We start from the raw sequence: 23,111 nt of genomic DNA, 5'->3' as shown, positions 1-23,111 counted from the left end.
CTGCAGTCCCAGGGGGGTCACATGGTCTTCTCACCTGTCCTCTGCGTTCCCGCTTCCTGTCTGCTGGCTGATCGTGGCTGTCTGACCAGGCATGAGAGAGACTGCGTTTACTGTGGCTGCTGGGTGGGTGTCTCTGAAAACGCCAGCCCCTGGGCCTCAGGGTTGTTGCTCCCTGTCCCAAAAAAGACAAACCCTTGAGGGGCTCAAATGGCACTGCATCTGAGCCCATTCTCGCTGAGTCTTGGTCACAGTGCAGGGAGAAGATCTTTCTTGGTCACTCCAGGTTGTATTTTATCCTGTGGACCTAAAACTGTGCTTGGGTCTCTGCACCTAAGATGCCATTTGAAATAGGGTCCTTTGGCTGCTGCCTCCAGCCCTGATCTCCAAGGGGCCAGGCAGGGGACAGACCCCACGTTGTCCTCTCCATCCTTCCATCCATCTTTGCCTCTCCTTGCTGGCTGGCCTCTTCTGCATGTATGACAGCATAATTGCTAACTTTTACGAAGGGCTGTGTTCGATTTTATGATTTTCCCCAATTATTTGCTTCCCAATGAAAGGACTATTTCCTTTATTGGGATGAATATGTCCAGTGGAAATTACTCCCCATTGCCGCATGATTGAAGCACCTCCCAGTGGGAGGAGCAACATTCCTGCCCCGTTGACACTGGGCTTGGCCATGTGGCTTGCTTTGGCCAATGGCGTGTGGTGGATGTGACGGATGCCTGAGCAAAAGCCTTAAGGCTGTTGCCCGTTTCTGCCAGCTCTCTTGTCCTGTTCCTTCTGCCACAAGAATGGCCCATCTCAGGGCTCATCCCAGACAGTGTCTGCCCTTCGTCATGAGGCCGGGAATTAAACTTTTGTGTTTGTAAGGCACTGAAATGTTGGGGTTATTTAATACATAACCAAGCTGATCAACAGCAGGGTTTACCACATTGTAGGCATGGTTCTACATGTATTTACTAATTAATTTAACTCTTACAACGACTTTCTGAGACTTGTGCCAGTCCAGATAGGGTAGGTTCCGTTGCTGTAACAAAAACCCCCAGATACTCATGGCTCAGCAAGAACTTATTTCTGACTCATACTATGTCTCTGCCGAAGGTCAACGGGGGAGTCTGCTCCTCATTGTTACTGAGGAACCCAGGATGACGAAGGCTCCAGTCGCAACATGGGGTCACAGTATGGGAAAGGGCATACAGCAAATGGGGCATTGGCTCTTGAAGTTTCTGCCCGGAAGTGAGCTCAGGTTACATTGGTCGAAGCAAGTCACACGGTGATACCTAACTTCAAAGGGTTGTCAATTCCATGTGGTGACCCTGCAAGTAGGTGGGCTTCTCTCTAGATAACAGATGAGAGATCCAAGGCTCAGTGCGGTGAAGGACGTGCTCAAGGTCACATGGGGGTGGAGACTGCATTTGAACTCAGGTCTGTCTGGATGAAAGCCCGTTCTCTTAACTACTAAGACCTCCTACCCTGTGAAAGTTGGTTTCCTTCAGGTCAGAGGACCTGTGGCTTCCACCAGGAAAAGCTGTCTTATTTTCAGATTTTCAGCTTCCCCACGCTCAGAAATTGCAAACTGGTGGCCCAAGAGTTGGATTTGACCTTTAGAGGTAATTTTAATTTGTTTGGCTTGCATGGTGTTAAAGACATCCTTAAAGATTAATTGCAGATGTTTAGCATCGAGAGCTCTCACACACACATACACACATCCTCCTTTTCCAAGTTCCTGGAAAATTGACGATCTGGTCACATCAGGGTCCCACTTGCACATGGCAACAATGGATCCGGCCTGAGTAGGGCCACCCCCTTTAGATGGTGTCTGTGCTGTCGAATTCATCATCTCCTCTGTCCCCCAGCACAATTCCCTCCTTTGCTGTACCTGCCTGGTCCTGGAAGGCATACGAATTTGGACCCCCTGCCCTGACTCTCCTCTACTCAGCTTAGGGAATTGCCAGGCAGAAAACCTTCCTGGACCGAATCAGCAGAGATTGGTGTGTGTGGGAGGGCAGGTGGGGGGTGGTGACTTCTTGTCCAAAGAAATGAGCAAATGGCCTGCCCATCAATAAAACTGTAACGCAATAATCCAGAGTGGTCCCAGCCACTAGGACAAGCAGGTTAGACATACAGGAGCAGGCTTGAGGACGATCAAATTCAATAAATATGAATTTTATATCAGCAAGTCTTTGCTGCCAGCTCATTAAACTGGAGTAATAAGTATGGGCTGAGTACCCACTTAACACACTGCAGCCAGAAGGAGGGTTGATGAGGAACCAGACAAGGACCTCACGGGGGGAATCGATGCAGGCAATGAGAGGACATTCATCACAGCTGCTGAGCAGGCCCGAGAACGCCCCGCGATGCACAAATTGCAGCCCCAGGAGGCAGAGGAGGCAGAATACAGAATATGAGGCATTTAAGCCTCGGCAGTTTGCTAGTGGTCCTCGTGAAGTTAAGTGACTCCTGGCCACCAACTTGCTCCCTCTTCTCTCCTTCAGGAATGCTTTTTCTTCCCATCCCAGGACAGAATTGCTGGATACGGTTGTACAGCTGCTCAACCTTAGGGTGCCATTCCCATTGTGTCTATGTGAAAGTATCCCCCGGACTTGTGCAGTGCACAGTCTGTACAGCTGCACGTGGCGGCCTGGTTCCTGTACTTCCAAGTCCTATGCATCTTTCCAACTAGAATTCACATATCACGGGCTTCTAGAAGCCTCTCCCAGCCTCTCCTCTGAACTGCCTCTACCCTTTGCCCTCTCAGTTTTGGGGCATTTACCATTCCTCCAGAGAGTTCTTCCCTGACTAGCCCCCTCCCCCTCAACTGAAATGTGTTTTCTCTTGTTATTCTCTCTCATAGCGTCATGTTCTTTTCCTTCATGGCGTTTGTCCCAATTTGTAATTAAATATTTATCTGTGTGATTATTATTTCATGTCCCTTTCTGCAGCTGGGCTGTGACCTGCTGAAGAGCAGGGGACCGAGCCTTCATTTCTTCACTGCTGTTGTCTCATCCCCAGCACACAGTAGGTGCTCAATAAATATTTAATGACTCAAGGAAAGTGCATACATATCACTTCATTTACTTCTCTGCAGGCTAAGAGAGGCCAGGGACTGGCCCTATTCATGCTTGGCTCCCCTGAATACTTAGCAAAAGCCTAGCACACAGTAGGTGTTCAATGAATGTTGACTTGAGGACTGAATGATGTGAGTTTCCATGATCGGATGGACGAAATTTGCTCTGACCTTCCCCAAAGCGAACATCCCTTCCTGGGCCTTCACCATTTCTGCTCCTCTGTCTTTCTCCAACTTTTTGTCTGAGAGGTTTGTGTGTGTCACGGCCAGACACGGTTTCAGATCTTCCTGAGGTCAATGGTGAGCTCAGGGTTCGAAGACTACAGCCCATGGGTCGAATCCTGCCCTTGGCCCATTTTGCAAATAACATTTGACTGGGCCACGGTCACGCCCACTGGTTTGTGTGTGGCAGCTTTGTTGCTACGATGGCAGAGCTGAGAAGTGTGACCGAGACCGTGCGGCCCACGAACCTGAAATGCCCATGAACTGGCCCTTTACAGAAGGGGTCCTTCGCTGACCCCTGCTCTGGCTCAGTAGCTTCGTACAAATCGTTTAACCTTTTGAACCTCAGATTTCTTATTTGTAGAAGAGCTTCTAATATCTACTGCGTACGGTGCTTGTGAAATTTCACATATAGTGGCGTTCAATGCATGCTTTCTTGTCTCTCTCCTTCCTTCTTTTGTAAACAGAATTCTGGTCTCTATCCCTCAATGTTAACAGAATCCCTGTTTTTAGTCACCCATTCAATAGACATTTACTGAGCATCAGTGGTGTGCTAAGTGTTTTGTTAGGTGCTGAGGGCTCAGTGGTGAATGAGACATAGACTCTGGTCTCGGGGATCTCCTGGTCTGTAAGGGGAGACACAATACACAGGTGCCCCAACCCCAATGCGGTAAACGCTGGGAGGCAGGAAGTCCAGAGGACTGCGGAGTTGCACGGGGGGCAGCTGCTCCAGGCTGCATAGGCGGGGGAGGCATCCTGGAGGAAGTGACAGTTAAGCTGACACAGGAAGGAGAGAGGATGAGTTAACCAGGGGAAAAGATCTTAGAAGGACCGTTCCCAGAACTGTCGCTAAGCTTGAACTTACCTGGAGCGCGGGATGGTGTGACATCACAGGTTACCTGTGACAATCCTGCTGGCGTGGAAGCTGGAGAGGGAGAGTGGGGAGCCGTGAGGCTGAGCTGGAAAGCAGCAGTTTTTCTTGGAGGGCTGGAAGGAGCATCTTGTCCCAGGTCCATCCCCGGGAATGTGGGTCCTGAGTCTGGGGGTGGCCCCTGGCTGGGTGCAGCTTGGGCTGGTGCTATAGGATGAGGGGGTTGCAACCCCAGGCTTCTGGAGAGGAGCAGTGATGGACATGTGCTTTTACTTAAGCCCTCTGTGTCGCCAGCACAAAGGCCTGCAGGGCCGGCTAAAGAAGCCCCATGAGGGATGGCCGGGTGACTAAGCGCTGCGTGTGAGGTGACAGCATCCCCCGTCCAAAGTGGGCAGATATCATCCAGATCCAGCTGAGTGTTGCCACGGGAAAATCAAGAAAATCTAGAAATCTACATTTTAATATTGATAGCTAACCTTTATTGAGTATTTACTCCATGCCAGACACTCTCCCATAAGCTGTCGATCAAGGAGCATGTTTTCTACCTTCACAGGCCTATGAGGCGTGAGCCACTATTACCCCATTTGACAGCTGAGGAAACTGAGATCCTCAGTGTGTAAGTGGCACAGCTGGAGACTAGGGGAGCCAGGATTTGAACCCAGTGATCTGTCTTTAGAGCCCTGACCAGATTCTTTTCAAACCCTGGGGTGAGGGGCAGGGATGGAGAGACTAGACAGGTGGCCAAAAAAACTCGAGGCTGCCAGCTTTAGACCTCTGATGAAGGGGACAGAAATGAACTTCATAAATGTAAGATGATGATGGATTTAAAAATTTGGCTCACTAATATGAGCAGCGCTCTTTCCAAAGCTGCCTTGTCCTCCTCGGATCGAGATGTACCAGGCAGTAGGAAGGATGTCCGTGATGTGGTTCTCAAGCTTTGGTGTGCAGAGGACTCTGGAGTGTGTGTTTAAAATGCAGAGTCCTGATCTTGTGGTGAGAGTGTTTGATTCAAAGACCAGGGGCAGGGCCTAAGGATATGCATTTTAACATGCATCCCAGTTTGATTCTGCTGGGGGTGAATCCAGGACCACCTTTCAAGAGGCAGTGCAAGATAGGAGATCAGGAAAGGTCTGATCCAGCCTCCAAGTGGGTGATTAAGAGGGTGAGATGCTGCTTCATCTCTGGGCATCAAATCAAAGAAAGAACTCTATGCTTGAGTTCAGAAATAATGACCACACCACTGCTCAGTCCCATGCCTCTCCCAAGGCAAGCCACCTAATCTCCCCCATGTCTCAGTTTCCTCATCTGTAAAATAGACATCATAACATGACAAGGACCAAATTCGTTAGCTTCTTAGCTGTGTAGTATTGAGCAAGTCATAGAACCTCTCTGAACCCCAGTTTTCTCACCTATAAAATGGACAATAATAGTGAAGACATTATAAGACTACTGGGTAATAAAAATTAAAAAAATAATTAAAAAAAGACTATTGGGGGAATTAAGTGGGAGGGGAAATGGGCAAGTAATTAGGAGACTGTTGATAAATGTTTCTCCTCTGCTCCCTCTGACCTTTTGGGTCCAATGAATTGCTTCCTCTGGGTGAATTTATTGCTCTGAAAGGAGATGCCCATTCACAGTGGGCAGTTAGCTGAGTTGGTTAAGATGTGGAATTAACGAGATCCCAATTGTGGTTTGATCCCCAAGGTGTCAGGGGATTTAGTTGTTTCTATTCGGAAGCCTCCCCAGTGGGTTTCCTCACTCCAGTTGGCAGCCACTGCCAGCCCAGGGACCTGGCAGATCAGGGCAGCGAGGGAGGGATGGTGGAAGGAGGTGGTCATCAATTACCATTACCGACCAACCTCCTTCACAAGACGCAGGTTCCCCTCAGCTGCCGTCAGCAGCAGCATCCTTGAACCAGAAGACAGCTCGTTATTAGAAGTTTAGTAACAGATGGCTCAGCCGGGCTGGAAGAGCTCGCTGGGTGTCCTGGAAGGCCCAGCTGTCCCACTGGGTACCCGGGGAACTCTGTGATCAGGTCCTGGGCCGCTTCCCCAGCCTCTCAGGAGGACTTTCATCAACCTGCAGGGGACTTGGGAGAGCCTCCCGGCCTGCTTCTTCAGACGAAGGTGGCCAAGGGGAAAACTTTCTATGGAGGAAATATCAGTGGGATGGGTGACTCCGGAGTCAGCTGTGTTTTCCACGAAGCCTGGCTTGACACCATCCCCACCTTTGGAGGGAACAGAGTACGTCCTGCTTTGTGCCCCACAACACCTGAGCACCTGTCCTGCTTCCCTGGACCTATCTATCTGACTGCTTATTCAGTGATGTCGATTGCTGGTTATGCAATGCCTGAGACATGGTCCCAGTAAAAACTGAAAATTACCCATAGGTCTGCAGACACTTGTCCTCCATTCTCATCCCAGTGCCCTTCTCAAGGGAATCATTGTTTTAATTTTTGTGTGTATCTTTCCAGCCCAATACTAGCAGTAGGGATAATAGCAGCCATTGTATTAATATTGATAATGGCGAACACCCATTGAGCACTGACTGTGTCCTAGCCTTATAGCAGCTCATTTAATCTTCACAACAGCCCCGTTTTACAGATGAGGAAACTGAGGCTCAAAGGCTTTCAGAAATGTTCCCAAGGTTGCCGAACCAGTAAACGGCACAACCGGAAGTTGAGCGCCAGAATTTGGAGTCCAGAGTCTTGCCCTTAACTGTTTACATTGTACATATGCTCCTACATATATATCTATCAAAGAGAAATGCCATTTGTGTGTGTGTGTGTGTGTGTGCGTGTGCAGAGTGGATTTTTTTTTAACACAAAGGCATCATATCGAATAGTTCTTTCTGCTATTCCTTTTTTTTTTAAATTTCAACCAACGATGTGTCTTGGAATTTTTGCCACGTCAGTAGACACAGACTTACTTCATTATCTTTAATGGCTGCTAAGCACTTCATGAACGTCATGGATTGCAAATGTAATTGTGTTTTGGTTTTCTTTTCTTCATCCTTCCCCTGTTGATGGACACATTTAGGTTTTTCATCTCTTTTATTTTAAACTCAATTTTACCTTCAAGTTTTTTTTTTTTTTTTTTAAAGATTTTATTTTTTCCTTTTTCTCCCCAAAGCCCCCCGGTACATAGTTGTGTATTCTTCGTTGTGGGTTCCTCTAGTTGTGGCATGTGGGACGCTGCCTCAGCGTGGTCTGACGAGCAGTGCCATGTCCGCGCCCAGGATTCGAACCGACGAAACACTGGGCCGCCTGCAGCGGAGCGCGCAAACTTAACCACTCGGCCACGGGGCCAGCCCCTACCTTCAAGTTTTAATTAAAAATTTGCATTTTTTAACATTTGGGATTTGCATTTTCACAAAGGATGTTGCTAATCCTGCATCCTTGTGCAGGACAGTGGGATCGGCATCGTTTCTTGTGGGCCATGTAGCTTGCCCTCATTTCTATGCAGGTCTCATCCCGCACTAACCGAGCAACCCGAGGGTGGAGACCACGTCCTAGTTCTTCTGTGTCCCCAGCCCTGGCATGGTGGCTGGCATGCAGCGGGGACACAGTGCGTGTTGGAATGAATCAGTGATGGAACGGTGTCTTAATTATCTATTGCTGCTTAATACACTAACACGGAGCTTCGAGACTTAGAAGAACACACAGTTATTATCGCCCAGTTTCCATGGGTCTGGCATTCAGGCAGAGCTCAGCTGGGTTCTGGGGCTCAGGGTCCTTCCCAGGCTGCAATCGAGGCGTCAACAGGGTCTTCGGGTGTCTCAAGGCTCACCTGGAGAAGGATCTGTAGGATTTCACTCCTCACGGCTGTTGGAGTGAGGGCCTGAGTTCCTCTTGTCTGTTGTCACGTGGGCGTCCCCAACAAGGCAGCTTGCCTTATGAGAATGTGCAAGCTGAGAAGCTAATAGAGAGTCTGCCAGCAAAACAGGAGCTGATCTCTTGTAACCTATCACTTTTGTCATGTTCTGTTGATTAGGGGCAAGTCACAGGTCTCAGGCACACTCAAAGGGAGGCGTTTACATAAGGGTGTGAATATCAGGAAGCAGAGATCACTCAGAGTGTAAATGATTTGCCTCCAGTCACAAAGCCAGCAAGAGAAAGAGCCAGGACCTGAATCTGGGAATTATTCTACAAGTTTAAGCATTAAAACAGGCCATTCAGTCCCGAAGTTTGACCTGACAGATCTCAAATATGAGGGGTCCATGAGGAGAGGGTTACAAAGAGGCATCCTGGTGTGGTGGAAAGAGAAGGGACTTTGGAGGCAGGAGACCTAAGTTCGAATCCCAGCCATGCGGCTTCTGGCCGTGTGACTTTGGGGACGGCTTTCAGTGATCCTCCCTGAGTCTCAGTCTTCTCATCTGCAAATGGGGTCGTTGTGAGGATTAGATACGATCATGGATGTGTGGAAGGTGCTGGTCAGAATTCTCCGCTCAGAATTCTTCGCATGTAGCCAGCACCCCACGGATGCAGCTGCTGTTTTCACGGGAGCTAGTCAGGCGGCGGTGGTATTGTTTATAAACATGTATCACGTGCTTTTGAAGGCTTCTTCAAAACCCGATTATTAATCGTTAACGGGCTGAGTCTGGGGCACTCCTTCTGAGGTGCCATTTACCATGGCTATTCTGTTTTTTGATTTTGCGCACACAAACCCACTTGATTAAGAATTGATGAGAAAAAAAGTCATAATTCAAGCAAATAAATGATGCTCCATGAGAGGGCATCTTGACAGCCGTGAAATCAGCGAATGAGTGTGGTTGCCATGAGTCTTTGGGACTGAATAACGGCCCTCAGTGGGAAATCGCCAAGTCAGACAATGGACTCACCCACTGTGGGCCCAGGACAGGCACCCAGGAGGCACACATTAGGTGGTGGGGTTTGAAGCAGATGGTTACCCCTTTGCTGTTTGAGTTTTGGATCACTTGAGAAATTAATAGACACAGGAGCAAGACAAGGATAAAAATATCAAGCCTCTTGCTGGCTAATCCAGATTGGAGAACAGAGCTTGGACCTGTGAATCTAATCAGCCTTCTTAACGCTCCTCCTCTGGTCTGGAACTTGAGACTGTCTTGTGGGGAGAGCTGAGAGCCAGGGAGGAGGGGAGAGAGAGAGGGAGGGGGGAGAAGGGGGAAGAGAAGGTGAAGGGGGGGAGGGCGGGGGAGGGCGGAGGGAAGGGAGAGGGAGGCAGGGACACCAAGAGGGGACAATGGACCAATGGAACGCAGACTCTTGTCAACCAACCAATCAGATCATTGCCCGTGTCCCCAGGGGAGGAGTCAGTGAGGTGGAAGGAAAGGGAAAACTTATGCATTCACCTAATAACGTTCAAGTCCCTATTTTAGGAGCCTGGACTCTGGCTGAAGGCGGCTGTGGTTCCCGCCTTTCATCAGGGAATGATCATCGTAATTATACCAGATATTTACTGAGTTTTTACTGTGTGTCAGGCATTGTGCCAAGGCCCTTAAATGAATTATCTTGTTTAGGCCTCACAGCAATCCTTTGAGAGGGAGAATAAAATTAGCCCCACTTTACAAATGAAGATACTGGGACCATGACACTTTGTCCACAAGCCAAGATCCCACAGACGGTAAATGTCAGGCTGAGACCTGGATCCAGGTCTGCCTGTCCTCGAACCTCGTGTTTTTTAAATGCCAGTTTTCTAAAGAGGTGATCCATACACTTCCCGAGTCAGAATCACCAGGGATGTGTTTTAAAAGCGCAGATTTCCAGCCTGCCTGCCCCCCCAGCCCCACACTGATTGAGGAGGTCCGAGGACCGGGACAGAGACGTGCAGTCTAAGGACGGACCCTGGGTGATCCTAATGCCCACCGAAGTTTGAGAATGATTGCACTGAAAAGGATAGATTTCCAATTCAACTTTTGCTAATTTACCTTTGGGACAAGAAAATGGACACTCGTTGGCAAACAAGATGTTTCTTTACTGATTTTGACTAATTTATTGAATCTGGCAGCTCCTTGGGAGCTGGATAAGCTGGGCCTCCCTCTTAGCTCTCTGAACTCCCACAAAGGTCTGGATGTCACCCCGGTACAGCTTTTCTTACGGTCTTCAATCTAGACGTTTTTCCCTTTTGTTCAGTGGCCACCCCTATACCAAGAGAGGTCAAGAGCAGGGCATTGCCTTCTGAAAAGCTGCCCCCCACCCTCCTTTTGCTCTTCAGGATGTGGTCATTTACATAGCCTGGCATAGCCACTTACATGCATTTGCGCGCGTCTTCGTAGATCTGCAGTCACTGGGGATGCGCTTGGATTCTGCTGTTTATTTCCATCTATGCTTGAGTGTGCTGTGTATGTTGCAACTTCCTAGCCTCCCGTTGGGCCTAATTTGACTATGATTTCACAGTTTTTTTTTTTTTTTATAACATTTTTTCCCCATGGGGGACAGTTGGCTTGGAGAGCCTGACCTTGATAGGACAGGTGCAGTTTCCATGATTGGCCAGTGGGAGGCAGTGTAGAGTAGTGGTTAACTGCCTGGGCTCTGCAGTATAGATAGACCTGGGTTCACATTCTGGTTTCTCCACTTACTAGCTGTTTAACGTTGTCAGTCACTTAAATGCCCCCAAAGCTGTTTCCTCAACTATACATGGGAAGAATAATAGTATCTACCTAATAGTGTCATTGTGAAGATTAAATGCATGTAAAGCATTTGCCTGGCACATGGCTCAGAAGGTGGTACTAATTAATACATGCCTGTTCTTTTGTGTTGATGATGATGGTGATGGTGATGGTGGTGGTGATGGTGATGATGATGGTGATGATGGTGATGGTGGTGATGATGATGATGGTGTTGGTGATGGTGGTGATGATGATGATGGTGATGATGATGGTGATGGTGGTGATGATGGTGATGGTGGTGATGGTGGTGATGATGATGATGGTGATGATGATGATGATGGTGGTGATGGTGATGGTGGTGATGATGATGATGGTGATGATGATGGTGATGGTGATGGTGGTGATGATGATGATGGTGATGATGATGGTGGTGATGGTGGTGATGATGATGATGGTGATGATGATGGTGGTGATGGTGGTGATGATGGTGATGGTGGTGATGGTGGTGATGATGATGATGGTGATGATGATGGTGATGGTGATGATGGTGGTGATGGTGATGGTGGTGGTGATGATGGTGGTGATGGTGGTGATGATGGTGATGGTGGTGATGATGGTGGTGATGGTGGTGATGATGGTGATGGTGGTGATGGTGGTGATGATGATGATGGTGATGATGATGATGGTGATGATGATGGTGATGGGCACTCATAATACTTCCCAAGCTGTGGCTCTCTTAATCCCAGAAAACAAGATGGGGAGGGAAAGGATTCAGTGGTAGTGTGGTTTAAAAATATGTCCACAAATTCTTTGATACTCTTCCCCTCAAGACATAGAGCTTAAGCCGCCTCCTCTTGAGTGTGAGCTGGTTTTAGTGTCTAACTTCTAATAAATAGAATGTGACAGAAGTGAGTTTGCCACTTCTACAATGAGGTTAGAAAGAGACTGCAGCTTCTGCCTTGGATTCGCGTGCTTCCTCTCCTCCGCATCTCTCACTCTGGGGGAGGCCAGGTTGTGAGTGGCCCCTATGGCCCACAGCCATGTAACTGAACTTGGAAATGGATCCTCCAGCCTTTTAGAAGCAGCTGTAATCGATGGCTTGACTGTAATTTCATGATCTCAGGATTGAGCCAGAACCGCAAAGCTGCGCCTCGCCATGTTCCTGATCCTGCGAAACTGTGACATAATGAATGTTTGCTGTTTACAGCTGCTGAGTAATTTGTTACACAACAATATATAACTGAAACTCTTGGGAAGACTGCGTTTCAGTGTGGACGCCCAGTTCTGGGATCATAGGAGGTACTCCTCTTGGGCTGAATGCTCAGGGGTGTTGCTGTTAGGAAAGATTTGTGCAGAGGTGCATTGAGGCATAGCTGGAATAATGGTGTATTTTAACTTCTTAACTGCCACGCTCACGACTAATACCTTTACTTGCATGACATACATATGTGTTTCTAGATTTTGCATAACAGAAAAAATCGTGGATAAGTAAAACAGGGCTGCAGTTTGCAACAGCTGTGAAGGTACATTAGCAACAATATTCAATAGAGGCTGAAGCACAGTTGGTATAGGCTGAGGGTTACATTCCAGTGCCGGTCGGAAGCCCATTCCTTTCTCTCCCATTCATAAAGCAGAGGGGATGTTACCCTTTCATTTACAAATATTTGAGGCTCTGCTAGGAGCAAGTCACTTTGCTAGGCCCGGGAAGTCTATAGTGAATAAGACAGCCTCTGCCATCACAGAGAATATAGTCTAGTGGGAAAACCTGGAGGCAGCAGGCAATTAAACAAGCAAAAATAATAGTGTGTTGAAAATTGTGATAGATGTTATTTATTAGAATGTTTTTTAGCTATCATGGCAGAAAATGTTGATTAAAACTTTCTTAGGGGGCCGGCCCCCTGGCCTAGTGGTTAAGTTCAGTGTGCTCCCCTTCGGCAGACTGGGTTCCTGGGTGCAGACCTACACCAGTTGTCAGCAGCCATGCCATGGTGTGGTGACCTACATACAGAATAGAGGAAGACTGGCACAGATGTTAGCTCAGGGCAAATCTTCCTCGGCAAAAAAAAAAAAAAAAAAAAAAGGAAACAAAAACTTGCTTAGGAATACACAATTTAATCACAGAGAGCTGGAAGTTCACATGGAGGGTGGGCTCTAAGCAAGGAACGATCAGCAGTTCAATGACGTCAAGAGGACCCAGACTCTTTCCAGCTCTCTGCTTTGTCCCCCTGGAGCTGGCCTTTTGGTGGTTCTCTCTGTAGGTGCAAGATGGCCTTCAGCGGCAACTGAGCCTCTGTGCTTCATCAGTCACTTCCAGGGGGAGAGATGCTGGAATCTCCCACTATGCCTGGGCTATATCCCTTCCCTTCAATCCGATTGGCCAATTTAGATCACGTGATCTTTCCTGAACCAATGATAGTTGCCAAGGGTATGTCTTATTTTGATTGGTTAAGATTAATTAGGATTTACGCCCCTGGAGCTGGGCAGGGGTTACCATTGCCCTACGACTCGTGGGAGATGTGAATGTCTGGTGTGATGAGATTCTGTTGGGAAGGAATAAAGGGAAGATTTCAGATTCTGCATAGGCAGCCAACAGTATGAATTCTAATGTGAGAAGACCGGGGAGATGCGGGAATATTTCGCTGGAAGTCTGCTAGGACTTCACCGGGGAAGTGATGTTGACAAAGAGATGTGAAGGATGAGGAGACGGAGGCAGATAAAGGGAGTAATGTGTGCGTGTCTCTGTGTGTCCGCGTTTTGAAGATTATGGCGCCACAGATGGAATGAGCCAGGAACTGTGGGCGTTGCTGCAATGCCAACCTTGAAGCTGCTCTAATTTATAAAAGAAATAAGCAATCCCAGACTTCTGTACTTAGCAGCAACAATAAGTTATTTGCAACACATTTCACCATGATGTCCTGACTTGGCCACTTTGGGGTACAATGGCCTGACTGCCAACTGCCAGCACTGTCTTTAAGTTGGGGCCCAGTTTATCACCACTGTGTCAGCTTGCAGTGCTAGTGGAGCCATGCCCACTCCCCAACATCTTCCACCGAACTGACAGGAATCTGGGTATAAATACCCCAGCACCCCCGCACTTTGGCGGTAATTCAGGCAAGTGTTTTCCATGAGTTCTCAGAATTTTCCCAATGGGGTTAAGCTCCAGTTGCCCACAATGGCAACTTGCTTTATAACTCACCCTTTTTGGGCTTCTTACCTTCCCTCTCTCATCCCCACTCCCCTACTGGAGTTTCCTGGAATCAAATAAATGTGCCCTCCAAACCTGTGTCAAGATCTGCTTTCAGAGACTCACTCCTTGTGGCAGAGGCCTCTAGGTGCCTATCCAATATCCATTACCCCCCCTTCCTTACTATAAGAACCTCAGTATAGTTTAGAGCAACTATAAGAACACATTGTCAGTCTCCTCTGCAGATAAGGGTAGCCAGTAGCATCTAACAAGACATAACTGGGAGGAAATTCTGGGAAAAAATCCTTAAATGGATTGACTCAGATGGGGGAATTTTTGCTCTTCTCCCATCTGTCCTTCCCTCTGCCTGGAATGCAGATGTGATAGCTGGAACTGCAGCAGCCATCATGCTGGCATGAGGTAATAATGAGGATGGAAGACACATGCTAAAGATGGCTAATGAAAGAAGGACACTGATTATGTGAACTTATTTTACATGGGAGAAAAATATCCCCCTAATTTGATTAAGCCACTGTCTTATGATCGTCTGTTACTACAGCTAAGTACAATTTCTAACTGGTAGAGTCATGGTGTACCAGCGAGTCACTACCCTGAAAGGTGTTGGATTTGGCTAGATGCTCACCAATCCCATTTCCTCTTCCTGGGAACACAGGAAGATTATGTTTTCCAGCCTCCCACACAATGAGATTGGGGCCACATGACTAGGTTCTGTCCTACGAAAGTGGGTTGAAGTGATGTGATCCTCTCCTAGGTTCGGCCACAACCCCCCCTTATTAATCATCCATGATCTCTCCTTGCCTTTGGTAGTGACTGTTCAGGCCATATGTTGAAGATTATGGCACCAGAAGATGGAATGAGAGGGGACCTGTGAAATAGAGTTTCCCCAGAGAGGTCCTCAACCATCTTAGACTGTAACATGTGTAAGATATGAACCTTTGTTTGTGAAGCCACTGAGGTTAGCAGATGTTTGTTACGGCAGCTAGTGCTATTTGCCCTGACTAATACACCCAGGCATTCTCTGTTTCAGAAGGAGGGTGAGGGCTAGGGAAGGAGGGACCTGAGTGAGCAGAGATTGAATGTCTAGGAAAGGACACAGACTTTGGGTCAGACATAGATTGAGTCCCGGATCTTTAAGTTACTGGCTGTGTGACTGCGGGTAAGTTTTGCTGCCTCTCTGAACTTTAGTGTTCTCAAATGCACAATAACAATGACTGAATTTAACTTTCAGAGTTATTGTGAGAATTAGGGATAATATGTGTGAAAACCTGGCACACAGTAGGTGCTCAATAAATGGTAACTGTGATCACAATTATTATTCAGCAGCCTTGAACTGTCTGCCCCTGTGTTAGCAATTCTGATGTCCAAGCTAGGGTCTGGGTGGTGGTGGGGGGTGGAGGGTTGGCCAAGCCCCTGGCATCTAGTGAGTGCGAGGGTAGGACAGTCTACTTTTGATAGCCTGGGGCCAGAGGGCTGGCCCACATGGGAGTCCCTCAGGACAGGCCAACAGGCACACCGGATGCTGAGCGTATGCTCCGAGTCCTAAGGCAGCCTTTCTCACAGGATGGTCTCTGGTCATCTTCTGTGGCACCTCTGGTACTTCTTAAAACTGACTATTCCTATGCCCAACCACAACCTACTAAATCAGACTCTAGAGTCGTGGGGCCCCGTCAGCTGTATTTTTGGTGGGCTCCTCCGGGTGATTTGGGGTACGCTAAAGTTAGACTCACTGATCTCGGGCATGCAGCCCCAAGCTCAGAGAGCGTCTGAGACCAGCCTGGAAGGAGCGTCGAGCTGCAGTAGTAATGGTCACCACGGCTTGAGTACTTCCTGGGTGCTGGGTACCACATACAGTTCCCCACTGGGTACCACATATGGTTCCCCACTATCTGAATCTATTTAGTTCTTTAGTGTTCCTGGCAAGAGTTCCAATAGAGAGGGCTGCCTATGGTAACTCAGTCAATCACCACACAGCAAGGACTGGTATTGGTTTCCTGGGGCTGCCGCAGCAATTGACCACAAACCGGGTAGCTTGAAAGAAGAGAAATTTATTCTCTCTCAGTCCCGGAGGGCAGAAGTCTGATGTCCAGGTGTTGGCAGGGCCACGCTCCCTCGAAAGACTCTATGGAATAATCTTTCCTCGCCTCTCCTAGCTTCTGGTGGTGGCTGGCAACCCTCAGTGCTCCGTGGCTTGTGGCAGCATCGCTCCAAGCTGTGTTCACATGACCATCTTCCCGCTGTGTGTCTGTCTCTGTGTCCTAGTTTCCTTCTTCTCCGAAGGACACCAGTCGTACTGGACTTAGGCAGCCCCTCCCCCCCCGCCCCCGCAATCCAGTAGGATCTCGTCTTCACTTGATTACATCTGCAACAGCTATTTCCAATCAAGGTCATAGTCACAGGTTCCAGGTGGACTTGAATTTTAGCTGCTATTCAACCTGATAGAGACTGCTGTCAACCCATTTTGCATATGAGGAGACTGAGGCTCGGCAAGGTCGCTCAGCTAGTGGGTACTGGGATCTGAACCCAGGCCGATTCCCTCCAAAGCCCGTGTTCTTAGCTGCCTCCCTGGAACACAGAAAGACAGCTCCAGGCCGTTTGTGTGAATAGCCTTGAGGTTTCCTTGTGTGGATACAGTGTGTCAATGGCCGCATGGTGGGCGGGCGATTTGGATTGGTTTAAAGGTAGACATCAGGCAGTGGATCATGGGAGGGACTAGGGCCAACTGCGGTGATCAGACTTTTCCAGCGACCTCTTCACCAGCCCAGCCCTGCTGCTTCAGTTTTCTATTGCTGTCGATCAAGCTACCCCCAAATACAGTGGCTTAAAACAATAGCAATTTCTTATTTCTCATGATTCTGTGAATTGACGGGGCAGTTCTGCTTTACGTAGTGTTGGTTGGGGTCACTCGCGGTGCTGTGTTCAGCTGGGAGTTCTACTGGGCTCTTCCGTACATGGCCTCTCTCATCACATGTTGTCTCCCCTCTTAGGGCCTCTCGCTGTGGAGGATGGCCTGGACTTCCTTACCGCATGGCGACTGGCTTCCAAGAGGATCAGCTCCAATGTGCAAATGCTTATTAAGACTCTGCTTGCATTGTATTTGCTAGGATCCCCTTGGCCAATGCAAGCCACACGACCAAGCCCAGAGCCAAGGGAACCATCCGAAAGGCGTGGTCCATTGGGGGCCACCATGGAAGTCTACCATCTTGCATTTTGGGGTAGAGGGCGCCATTGCTACATGTTTCCCTAAAGCCAGATAATCTGGGGAGCTGGGCTCTTGACCAAAGTCCTCTCACTCATCTGTCAGCTTCTGCAACTCTCTGTGAGCCCTACCAGTTAATTCACCTGCGGTATCTTGAACTAACATTTACACCCAGCAGTCCCAGAAGCCGTGAGTTATTTACTGTCTGACGTGGCCTTGATCCTCCACGATGGCCTTGTTCTAAAGATGGAGCCGTGCTTTCCTTTGGCCTTGATGTGATTGGGGATTGATGACTTCTTTTCTTTTGGTAGCTCTCTTCCTTTCCTGCACAAGTGATGTGCATTCATTCTAGAAAATATAGACAAACAAAAGGAAGAGAGTTGAAATCTCCTATAGAGGCATGTCCCTTCAAGGAAGCACTCGTTGCCCAGATGCTGGGCGTGCTGTTGGCAGCCAGCCTTCAGCTGTCTGCGCCTTCAAGGGTGGCCTCAGCAGCCATCAGAGCTGCCTCAACTGACGTCACATGCTTTATGGCATGGCTCCCGTCCCATGACTGACGGATCCAAGAGGCATAAAGGACTGTCCCAGGTCTGACGCGCCCTGCATCAAAGCTCTAGCTGTCCCTCGGGCCGCTTCCTGCTTCCTGTCTCTCCCTCCCACAGCTGTTGCTCCCGAGAGGCCTCCTCAGTAAGCACGCTTTGCGCTAAAGTCCGTCTCAGGGGCTGCTTCCTGGGAACCCACGTGCGATGTCACATGTCATCATCTCCTCCTTGGGAGATAACCGCTGTGAACGTTTTGGCACTTTCAAGGCGATGCTTTAAAATTGTCTCCCTCTTGGGGCTGGCCCCGTGGCCGAGTGGTTAAGTTCGCGCGCTCCGCTGCAGGCGGCCCAGTGTTTCGTTGGTTCGAATCCTGGGCGCTTACATGACACTGCTCATCAAACCACGCTGAGGCGACGTCCCACATGCCACAACTAGAAGGACCCACAACGAAGAATATACAACTATGTACTGGGGGCCTTTGGGGAGAAAAAAGGAAAAAAATAAAATGTAAAAAAAAAAATTCTCTCCCTCTTTCTACATGTCATCCTTTTTGTTTTGTTTCTACAAAGCCGGGATCGCTCTGCACAAACTCCTTCTGTCAGATATGGTATCATGTGGTGGTTAAGAGTGCAGCCATGAAGGACAAGTGGCTGGGGTTCGAATCCCAGCTCTGCCACTGCCCGGGCTGGAAATCTTTGACACGTCATGGGATCTCTTGGAGCCTCATTTCCCTTGTCTACAAAATGGTGGATAATAACAGTTCCATCTTTCTAGGGCTGTTTTGAGGATTCAGTGAGTTCACACACATAAAGCATTTCGAACAGTAATACAGAGTAAATCCTCAGTAACTATTAGCTGCTGTTATGATTTCATAGCTGGGGTTCCTCAATATATTGTAACATTTTTCCATGATATCTGATATTCTCTATCATTTTTAATCTCTTCATGGTATTCTGTTCTAAGAGTGTACCGTAGTTTATCTCACCAATCTCCTATCCTGGAAGGACATTCTCGGCAGAGGGATCAACATGTGCAAAGGCCAGGAGGCAAGAGAGCATGTGGATCTGAGACTAATTCAGCATGGAGGGAATCGGCAAGGGGAGAGTAGGCTCAGAGCCCTGGGGGCCTCGGGCTGAGGTTTGGGTTTAACCCTGAAGTTCACGGCCGCCAGGGAACAATGGCTGTCTAATGGTGGAGTTGCAGATGCTGTGACATCTGGGTCCGGGAAAGATATTTACAAGGAACAGGAGTCTTCCTGGGGACACATTAGGGGTCAGGTTGGACTCGGTCTGGGAGGCTTCTGTGGTGGAGACAGAAGGCAGGGCAGGGGACCAGGTGCTGTCTACCCATTTGCCTCCGGAGAAGCAGCTGTCGTCTGCCCCCTAATAGCAGCCTCACTTCCTGAGCTCTCAGGACGCTGCAGGCTCCCTGGGCCTGAACACACTCCTCAAATTGAATTCCCAGAGCGGGCAAACAGACCGTCAGGTCGTCATTAGCTGTTGCGGGCAGAGTCAATTCACTTGCAGTGAGGGATCATTAGTGAGGGCGAGGAACTCAAGTGCTGGGCCAGAGGGAAGGTGAGCTCATCCGGAGGAGGCCGTGCCTGCTTCCTTTGCACTTTTGCAACCAACAAGCAAACGACATTCATAAACCCCGTCTCGGATGAAAGAAAAGAAGCTCTTGGTGGAGGCTGTTTTGGATTTTGAATCTGACGAAACATTTATACCCTGGAGAAGGCTAGGCTGTGGGAGGAGGAGAGTGTCACCATATGAGGTTGTGCAGGTTGGGCACTGAACAACCCATTTGCATTATAGCCGATGGGATTGGCAGCCCCAAGGGCTGGGCAGTGTTCAGCTGGAATGGTTTCATGCAGCAGCCCTCAGGTAGGTTCCTGGGAGAGGACTGAACCAATTACTTCCGGGTCTGGGAAGGAGGTAGACCTTGGCTTTCTGGTTCTTCACAAGGAAAGAAATTAGAATTTCCCCTGTGTTTGCAAAGGTGGGAATGTATTTATGCTTGGAAATCCTTGTCCCTAACAATGATTAACTTGGCCAACTTGTAAAAAATGTGTATTTTTATATTTGAATAGGCAACATGGCCATGTAGTTCAAAATTCAAAAGGCACGAAAGGGCTTCCAATGACAAGGCTTCCTTCGGTTCTGTGCCCTGGACGGCAGGGGCTTGTCCCTGGGGCAGAAGCGGTGCCAGCGTGTCCTTAGCCTTGGGCTGCTCTTAACCTCACTTCAAGACTTTGAGGAACCTTCTCAGCCCGCCTCCTCACTGTAGCTAACCATCCTTTGTGGTGGAATTTGTCATTCACTCACCAACCTGCCAGTCTGCTTCCCTCTCTCCTCCCTTCCTCCTCCCTCCTCTCTCTTTCCTTCCTCCCTCTTTGTTCTTTCTGGATCCTGGGGGTGGGGGGAGGTGGGGGGGGGACAAGGGTTGCGTTATTCATCCTCCTTTGTGCTAGCAGATTATCGTCATTTATCTGGACAAAGCCCTCTTTTGTTTTATTACTAATTAATTAATTTGCCTTTATTCCATCTCTTTCCAGCAACCCATAGACAGCGTTTCTAAAGTCTAGTTTACATCCGTTTGCTTATATGTGTTCTTGTAAACAGGTAGCCATGCATTTTTTAAAAATTCAAGAAAACACCGAGTATCCACCCCGGGTTAGGCCTCGTGCTGGGTCTTGGGGTGACGCTTAGGGGAACACGAGACAGGCTCTTGTTGCTCTGAAGGAGTCTCGGGGTGGGGGTCATTTGGGAGTTCTCCTTTGCCCCCTGTTCCTACACAAATAACTTCCTGAGTGTTCTTGCTGCCCCTCCATCTCCTCTCATCTCTGCCTTCCTCTCTCCCTGTTCCCCGTTCTCTTACTTAACGCTTGCTCCGGCCGGCCGCATTATGTATTGCATCTCGAGAATCTCCAGCCCAGCTCTGTAAAGCGGTGGCCCCAGGCTTGCTGGGGCGTCCAGAGGGGCTGCTGCTCTCTCCACTCCGCCACATAGACTCACCTCCTCTGTGCGTTGCCAATGATGGCTCTTTGTCTGAAGAGTTGGTAGATGTGGGGAAGGTGGTTCATACAGCACATATTCCGCAGAAACCCGACGAGCTTCCCATGAACCACCTGTGGTTTTGCCCATCACGTGTTCTTCCCAAGAGGGGGCTCGTCTCTCCGCGTCTTTATTCTCCTTTTTCTCTTCCCCTTCTCTGCTTCCTCTTCTTCTCCCATCCTGGAGCCTCCGAAAGCCCCTGTCCTGAAGTGTCCTGAAGAATTCCTCCCCCATGCTCACCTAGCCTCCCCCTTAAAGCAGGAGAAAGCTGGAGATGAGCTGTAAAGGCCACCCCGTGGCAGGGGTGGGGCGAGGACAGGAGCGGAGATGAGATGCGGACGACTTAGCAGGGGAGGGGTGATGGGAGCAGCTGCCCCAGCAGGAAATGGGAGGGGGCAGCGTTGTCTGCGGAGAATTCAAATCAATATGAAAACTGACTGAGAGTGAGCATACTTTTTATTATCACCAAGTATCGGCCAGATTTTAAGTAATCCCTGTGACAAAATACTCCCCCCTCTCTGCATGCTACCTCCACCTTTATCCTTTAACTTTTTACCACAAGTTGGGTGTGATATAGCATAACGTTTATGTCTGGAGTGGGACGGCCAGATTTGAACCCCAGCTCTGACGGTTATCAGCTGTGTGACCCTGGGCGAGTTATTGTACCTCTCTGGACCTTGGTTTTCCCACTTGTAAACTGCAGACCGTGCAACATCATGGCATGTAGGTGGGTTTATGCGAGTTAATGCCTGGAGCTGTTAGTAAGCTCTTAACAAATATTGGCTCGTATTGGTGTCCGGAAAATTACGAAAGACATGAGATGAGGGAAACAGCTGGGTGTCTTATCTAGTGTGCTCTTCCAGGTTATCTACACCTCTCACTGTCTTTGAGCTATTTTACAACTATGTAAGTTCCAGAAAAACTAATAGTAATGCAAATCTTGTCTGTAGAACTACAAATGAACGCAATTGACTGTTGTGCTGTGGACACTGACCAGTCTTGCATCTCTTCAGCAAATTTGTTTCCAGAATCCTGATAACCTATATGTGTGTCTTCCTTCCCTTCTTTGAACCAGTTGCAATTCATTTCTGGTTCTCTCATTAATGAATGAGTTAAATAAAATCTTCGACGTGTGTTTATATTTGTATGAGAGGCATTATTTCGCCTGCTTTAAAAACATCCTTTAGCAGTTTGTGCTATTTTTCTTCTATTTCATAAAGAAAGCAGGCACAGCTGAACTCCTTTCCTCTCCTCCAAGCGCTCAAAACCAAAGAAGCGTCTTTAAGCGCCCTGGTGGCTTTGTGCTGTGATGGATGAACCGGCTCACCTGAACTACATTTCCCAGAATCCTCTTTCCTACAAATTTCCGGGTAGGAGGGGCTGTGAAAGAGATGCCTGTGGGAGCTGTGGAGGGCAGGAGGGAAGCAGCAGCCGTTGTGTAGCTGGCCCACCTCGTTGCTCATCTCCTGCCTCACCTCTGGTGTGAGGCTGTGCCTGGGCATGCACCTGCTCCTTTAGTGTCTCCCTCTCCTGGGCAGGTGTGTGTGTGTTCACCTGCGTGGTGAGGTTACCGAGGTGAGAGCCAACAAGAGCTGACATGGGCTTCAGCTGTGCTTGTGGCTGCCGGCCTCCTCTCGATCGCCCCAAATCTAACTCCGTATCTGTATCCACATCCACATCTGTGTCTACATCTGTTATCTGCGACGACATCAATATCTCTACGTGTCCTACTGGTTCGGCTTCTCTCCTTCCACTCTCAGTGAAACAAACACCCGGCTCAAGGACGCAGAGCTGGCCAGTGGTAGAACCAGCTCTGTGTGGCCTCGAAGCCCACGCGCTTTCCCGATGCTCCCCACGCCCCGATTTCTCGCTCCCCCTCTGTCTCGCTGTGTGTCAGCTCTACATGGGGTGGGCTGTCTTTCCTTTCTCTGTCGGCTTCTCTGCCCTCTGCCCCAGTCTGCTCTCTTTCTTTTCCAGCTTCCCTTTCCTTTCTCTTAACTGTTTTTGCCATGAAAAGAAGAGATGCTTAACTGTGATGATTATACTTATGTTGACTGAACGACTTAAAAAAAAGTCTGTTGGTGATTTAAAAATCAAGTGACTTAACAAGAGAAAAACAATAACTGAAGTCAAATGGCTTTTAACTGGGGGGTGTGGCTCATGATGGTGTTCCCCTCCGAAGGTCTTCAGAAAGGCAAAGTTCTGCACCCGGTGGGGATCTTCCCGGTCCGAACTGCTCAGGCTCCGTTGCAGGCGTGTCTGACTTTTGGCCCCGTGCAGCGTGGATTTCCACACGCGACATGATTGTACCCCTACCAGGAATCGTTCGTTCTCCCTTCTCCCACCCCCAGCTCTCAAACCATTTTCCCG

The sequence above is a fragment of the Equus caballus genome, chromosome 13 (genome assembly GCF_041296265.1).
Source record: "Equus caballus isolate H_3958 breed thoroughbred chromosome 13, TB-T2T, whole genome shotgun sequence".
Lineage (NCBI taxonomy): Eukaryota > Metazoa > Chordata > Mammalia > Perissodactyla > Equidae > Equus > Equus caballus.
The sequence above is the reverse complement of the archived record's forward strand: the minus strand, read 5'-3'. Positions refer to the sequence as shown.